Source organism: Corvus brachyrhynchos, unplaced genomic scaffold, assembly GCF_000691975.1.
Source record: "Corvus brachyrhynchos isolate BGI_N302 unplaced genomic scaffold, ASM69197v1 scaffold149, whole genome shotgun sequence".
Taxonomy (NCBI): domain Eukaryota; kingdom Metazoa; phylum Chordata; class Aves; order Passeriformes; family Corvidae; genus Corvus; species Corvus brachyrhynchos.
The window spans coordinates 282,302-288,940 of record NW_008240021.1 but is presented as its reverse complement, the minus strand read 5'-3'; the positions used below and the strand labels follow the sequence as shown (position 1 = coordinate 288,940).

Below are 6,639 nucleotides of genomic sequence, written 5' to 3'. Positions count from 1 at the left end.
GCCCAACCTTTGGGCAGTGTTGGACTTGGTCCTGGAGGTCTTTTCATTCAACTCCCCCAGCCCAGCCGTGGGCTGGGTCACAGCAACATCTCCTCCATTTTTATTACATTGAAATGAGGGAGAGGACTTAAGGGGTTTTAAAGCTAAGCACTTAGAAGTGGGAAGGGCTAATAAAATTAACACCACCATAACCAAAACCCAAACAATGTCTTTGATAACAGAGGGAATCTGGCTGCTGAAGCTCCCGGTGGGCGAAAGAGAACTGGAGGCTGAAAAGAGGTTTGAAAATCAGCCGCTGCCCTCTGCATGCAGGTTGTCTACTTGGGTGCGAATTTCCTTAATTTCGGCGTGGATGAACTTGCTCTTTGACGAAAGGTCCATACAGCAAAGTTCTTCAAACTCATTGCAGCTGTGGTCATGGGTGAGGAGAAGGAAATCGACGGCTCGATTTTGTAATGTTGCCTGCCTTGTTTTTTCTTCCTCAGGTAAAAGCTGGCTGAGGGCAAAGGATGTGGCTTGGGCTTTTTCCCTAGCCAGCAAGAAATCTGCTCCAGTTCTCCAAGGGCCTCAGCTGCCGCCACCCACAGCAGGAAAATTGACAGGATAACTCTTTCAGAATGAGGCCAATTAGTGACCAAATCATCACAATCATCAGGGATTTTGTGAATAGAGTGTTTTGATCTAGCCTGATTAGCTAGATTATACCATTTGAGAAGTTGAGCCCTGTCTGGGGTGAGGGTGGTCAAATGCCCCAGAGTGCAGGGGCCTCCTGTGAGAAATGGTGGGATTCTGTTCCATGCCCGGTCCCCACAGATGAAGAATAAACCCTCTGGCAGCACTTTGCTGTGACTGACGGAGCTGGAAACTGACAGGGCCATACTGTGACACCAGCCTGGGTTCTGTACATTTTATTGAAAGGGCTGACTGGGAATTGGTGTCTCGGCTTACTATAGTGCGAGTTAAAACAAAAGGCTGCCTCAGTGGACCCCTGAAGATGTAGTTCTCAGGGCTCCTGTATGGCTATTGGAAGTTTCCACATCCACCGGTCCCAGCGGTGGGGCTGGAGGCTGTGGGTGTCGTGAACAAACTCCTCAGCGTGCAAGGGAATACCAACAAGGCAGGAAGACATCGGGTCCTTCACCCTGCCTGTGCCCAAGCATATCCCTGTCTGGTTGAGGGCTTGGGCCAGCAATACCCACACGTTGTTTTGTGGCTGTGGTATGTTCCATGCCTCGCCTCGTTGGTGGTGGCCCAGGAGGAGCTGCAGCAGCAGGTGGGACAGCAGCAGGTAGGAGGTCATCACGCAGTCAAGGGTGGTAGCTTTAGGAAAAGTACAACACAAATACAATTAACTTAAATAATGATGGCTCCCGTGGACTCCCCCTCTTTCAAAATAAAATGAGGGATCATTTTGGGAAGGGAAACACATTAGGGGGACTGGGAAGGGGAGGGTTTGTCTTTCAGGCCTGGAAGAGGAGTCTTTTTTTCAGGTGGTCTGGTTTTTCTCCTCTTCCAGGCTGTGGCAGCTTCTTTATTCTGTTTGGTATCTGTTGGTGGTTTCAAAAAAAGCTTGATCCACTTCCCAGGGATCCATTTTGGACCCTCTGGGGTGGAAACACACCCGTAGCCTCTACCCCAGGTGACCAGGGGGTATGGACCATGTATTTATAATGTGTCAGGATCTTTTATGAGGACCTCAGGTCTCTCAGTTAGTTTACGTTTGCCAGAGTTTGTGAAGTGTCTCATGATAGGAGGGTTGGGTTCCTCATAAGAACAGTTTAAAAAGTTTAAAGTGAACAACGCTTTAGAGAGTCTTAGGATGGGGGCGGCGATTTCATTGCCGCCTCTTTGTTGTTCCAACAGTTTTTTCAGTGTCTGATGTCTCCTTTCTACAATGGATTGGCCTGTGGGTGAGTGTGGAGCCAGGGCTCTGCAATTCCAGGCTAAATGCCCTGGTTTACCACACCTGTGACAGACCCAATTAGAATTCTTTTTGTCCTGGGGTGCTGTTGCTTCAGTGGCACTAGCAGTTCCTACTACATTCCCCCTCGTTTTTAAATTTGGCTGATGAATTGGCACCAATGTCGTGCAAGCATGAATCATCTGGTTTAGGGTCGGTGGAGGGTCAAATGGAAGATTTAAAATCACTCTTTTACAGGGTTCATTAGCATTAGCTTTTGCAATTTGAGTTATAATATGTTCCTTTGTTTTAGGGTCTTCCACTTGTTTCTCCACCATGAGCCTCAGTTTATCCACAAAATCAATAAATGGCTCATTTTGCAGTTGCTGAATCTCTGTATAATTCAGTTGAGGTGCCAATTTAGGAGGCATCATTAAGAACACTTGCTCAGCTGCTTGTTTCACAGCATTCAGGACCGGCTCTGGTGTATTTTGAGCCTGGTTCTGTGGCTTGGCTAATAACCCCTCACTGGTAAGGTGATCCGTGGAAACCCCTGCATTCTTTGGATCCTGCAGTAGGATCGGAAGGACCTCTCTCAGTTGCTTTCTCCAACCCTCTTCCCACATTTGGAATTCAGATGGGGAAAGCAAGCAGGAGAAAATGCTTTTGAGGTCATGCGGGACTATCACTGTAGTGGTGAGAGTTACCTGCAGGAGGTTCTTGAAATACTGACTCTCCCTCCCGAACTCCTTCTGGGCTTTGCAAAGCTCTTTGAGGCCTGAGGGGTCAAAATGTTTCCATGTGGGGTTATTGCCTGCTCTGTCATGGGTAACAGGAGCAGCGAAGGGGTAGGAGGGGTAGGAGGGGACTCCCAGACCCGATTTCAAGAGGCATCGGTTCTGATTTCTACCCTGTGGGGACCGGGAGTGTGGGAACTGGAAGGTCCCTCACAGTGGGAGGGAACTGAGGACAAGGAGGAGCGGTCACAGGAAGGGTGGAGATTCCTGATGCAGGGGGTGGTACCTGACATGTGGGAGGAGCTCAAAACAGTCACATCAGGGGGTGGAGACAGGAAAGGGTCAGGAGGAGGAGGGGGAAAGGGACTGTGGGAAGGAGGAGGTGAAAAGGCGGAGCGTGCCATGCGGTCTCCGCCATTTTGTGGCCATGTGGGATGGGGGGGGATAATGGCAAACGGCACTTTGAACAATTTTCTAGACTTACAACTGGGGAAGAGGGCAAAGGATACTGGGTTTGGGTAGAGGTCAAAGCAGCCTGGCCAGGGCTATCTCAACAGGGTAGTTGAGAAGACTGAGAGGGGTCAGGGAGAAGGTAGCAGCCCTGTGCCTCTGGGCATGTTACACCTCTTGGTTTTTCCAATGAAGGGGAAGTGGGAAGAGGAACACGAGGAGAGGAGTGAGGAATACGGGGAAAACTGGGGAGAACTTTGGGCTTTTCTTTTACTTTCTGGTTCATTTTATGCAAGTCCCAAAGGCCTAAAACTTTTCTCCAGAGGTGTTCCCTCTTCGCTTCAAATCAGCGGTATTATCACCTACAGCCTGCCAGAAAGCAGGCGATTTTAAATTCGCAGGGGATGCCTCAGGAAAGTAAAAGACAAGCCAGCGGGCAAACTGCTTTAACAACCCCTTTGAAAATTTAAACCCACCAACTTCAAGGGACTCCACAACTTGGATGCATACCTCTCTTTGAGGCTGAGAGAGTTTTGAGCCCATTGCTCTCTCGACCCTGTTTCCACCCACCACCCGCAAAAGGAAAACGAAACAAAAATTCTCAGGGACCGGGGATACTCACACAAATTTCAGTTCAGCACAAACCAACACAAATTTAGAGTCACAGATGTCCAGTCCTGGAACCTAAAAGCACGGGTGGGGTCCTCCGGGACAGGCTGTTCTCCAGGATCGGGAGTTGGCAGCCTTCTCTCGGCGCACTCCTCTTAAAACAGAGGGTGCCATGGCGAGAGGTGTTGGCGGCTCCAACGCCGTTTACTCTCGCTGTCCACCGACAGCAAGGACGTCACGGGAACCCACGTGCATGAGCCCCACATTGGGCGCCAACCTACCGCTGTCCCAGGCTCGCTGGCACGAGCTCTGGCGTGCCCTCAGTCAGAGGGGACGCAGCGTTACTGCTGCGACGTCCTTCAGGACCGACCTGGGTGGCAGAAAGGCGCTGGCTGGGCGTGGGTGCTGGTTCCTCCATGGAGGAGGCACCTCAGGGCTGATGGTCTGGGCTCGTGTTAATCCGGAGGCAAAGGAAAGGAGAGGGGCTGGTGGGCTGGGTTCCAACAGGTTCATTGTCAGAGGGTCCAGCAGCCAGAAAAAGGCACCGAGGGGCTTTCTCTTTCCGTTTTATAGGGGCTGGAAACCGGCGGGGAAAGGGAAGGAAACCAATGCGATACCAGCCAGGGGGAGGATACAATTCAACAAGAACCAACGGGGGAACCGGGAGATACAACAGGGAGCCAATGAACCACAGAATAACAGAGAACTCTCTCGAACAGGGGGAGGCGGTTTGGAGCCGGGTACTGCCCAGGGGGACGTGGCTTAGGCTTCTGTGCCACCCATCGACCCTCCCTCACAGTCACTGTCCTGGGTGGGGAAATCCACCCAAGGGAGAGCCCTGAACTGATTGGCATTCAACTCCCCCAGCCCAGCCATGGGCTGGGTCACAGCAACATCCAGTGAGCGCACGGTGCCAACCAGGAGAAGGAAGAGAAGGATTTGCCTGGAAGAAGGGACTCGGTGTTCTCCTCCTCAGCCAGGTGCTGCTCCCAGGTAAGGATTTCAGTGCTGATTGGATTTGCATACCCTCAGCTGAGCAGAGAAGGAACATCAACGCTGCATTAACCCCGTGTGCTAACCAGGAAATGCCCATGGAATCCCCGAGTGGACTGGGATGGGAGGGACCCTAAAGCTCATCCAGTGCCACCCCTGCCATGGACAGGGACACCTTCCACTAGTGCAGGAGAAGCTGTGGCTGCCCCTGGATCCCTGGAAATGTCCAGTGCCAGGCTGGAACAACCCAGGATAGTGGAAATCCCTACCCATGGAACTGGATGATCTTTAAGGTCCCTCCCAACCCAAACCATCCCATGATTCCATGACCTGGCTCCTCTGCTGCTGCTCAGGAAGGTATTTTGGGAGCAAGTCCAAAAGTTCTGGCTCTGCCTGAAGGCCATGAATGAGGTTGGACTTTAAGCGTGGAATAAATTTGCTCCCGCTACCATGGTTAAATCCATGGAAAACTGGGATGAGAAGCTCAGGATGGCAAATCCACACCAGTTCTCCAGCGAAGGCTGCAGGGGTGTAGCTGCACATCCAGGGGCACTCCTGGCCCTCTCACTCCACTGGGAATCAGTGGAGCAGGAACAGAGGCTCCAGAGGTTTGGGAAGGGTTGGAATCAGCTCGTGCTGCTCCCATCTGGAGCCTGCTCAGGGTAAAACCACCCCATCAGGAAGACATGTGGGGCTGCCTGGAGAGAAAAGCTTATCTGGGCCTCACACCATAGCACAGGCACTGGTAAAGAGGAGGAAATGAGATAAAGAAATTACTCAGGGCTGCTGCTGCCTCTGAAAGACTTCCTTGATAAGGGAGGCAAGGCTGGGGTTCATGTGCTGGGCAGGCTCAGGAAGCCGGGGGTGGTGTGGGCAGAAAGCTTCAATTATTTCAGCTCAATTAACAGAAAAACCTTTTTCAGTTGTGCTTCTCAGGACAGAAGGTTCCCTGCCCCTGTGATTTGGCTCTTTTCCTGAATTGGGGGTATTTTTGAGGTCCTTCCTTGTGCATGGAGGACCCTCCTTCCCTGACATTCCCCAGGAATTTGGTGCAAATTCCTGGGAGCTTGGAGAGGATGTTTGGACAGATCCTTTTTCCTGCACCATTGGGGCATCTTTGATCTTTCATTCTCCTGACAAAGCCACCACAAATACTGGTTTCTGAGCATAAAACATCTCTGCTTCTCAATGTACTGGGAGATCTTTCTCCCTGGAGAGGGAGGTCAGGCCTTGGAAAGAGCTGCCCAGGGAGGTTTGGAGTGCCCATCCCTGGAGGTGTCCCAGGAAGGGCTGGAGGTGGCACTCAGTGCTCTGGGCTGGGGACAAGGTGGGCATCGGGCACAGCTGGGCCTGGCTGGGCTGGGAGGGCTTTTCCAGCCTAAATCCTGGGATTCTGGGATCTGCTGATAAAAATGGCGGTATAAAATGCCCCCTGAGGTGGTTGGAGTCAATGGAGGAAAAGCCAAAGGTTCAGTGATATTTTTGCTGAGGGAACCCTCTGCCAAAGGAGATCAGCACAAACAGGTCAGGTTTTCAATACCTTAAATATTGGGAGGATGAACCAACCTCCAGTGATGTGGTGATCCAAGGCCAAGCTGGACACTGGGGCTTGGAGCAGCCTGGGACAGTGGGAGGTGTCCCTGCCATGGCAGGGGTGGCACTGGGTGGGCTTTGAGGTCCCTCCCAACCCAAACCATTCCATGATTCTGTGTGCTCCTGGGAAGAGTTTGTTTGAGTTTGATCCAGAGTCTCACCTTCCTCCCTCTGCCTAAATCCTCCCAGAGATTCTGTCTGGCCTGTGGGAGCTGATAACCCCAACTTCCTCTCAGGGATCACAGAGTCCCAGACTGGTTTGGGTTGAAGGGACCTCAAAGCCCATCCAGTGCCACCCCTGCCATGGCAGGGACACCTCCCACTGTGCCAGGCTGCTCCAAGCCCCCACGTCCAGCC

The 6,639-nt window shown here is 52.0% G+C and overlaps 1 protein-coding gene across 1 annotated transcript in view; it reads left to right on the top strand.

Moving 5' to 3' along the window:
* Positions 1–1,313: 1,313 nt before the first annotated feature.
* KCNE1 (potassium voltage-gated channel subfamily E regulatory subunit 1) overlaps positions 1,314–6,639 on the top strand; it is a 14,217-nt gene continuing 8,891 nt past the window's right edge. The window contains exon 1 of the mRNA XM_017743354.1: positions 1,314–4,689. The gene's annotated coding sequence lies outside the window, so the exon portion shown is untranslated. The remainder of the gene's footprint in view (positions 4,690–6,639) is intronic.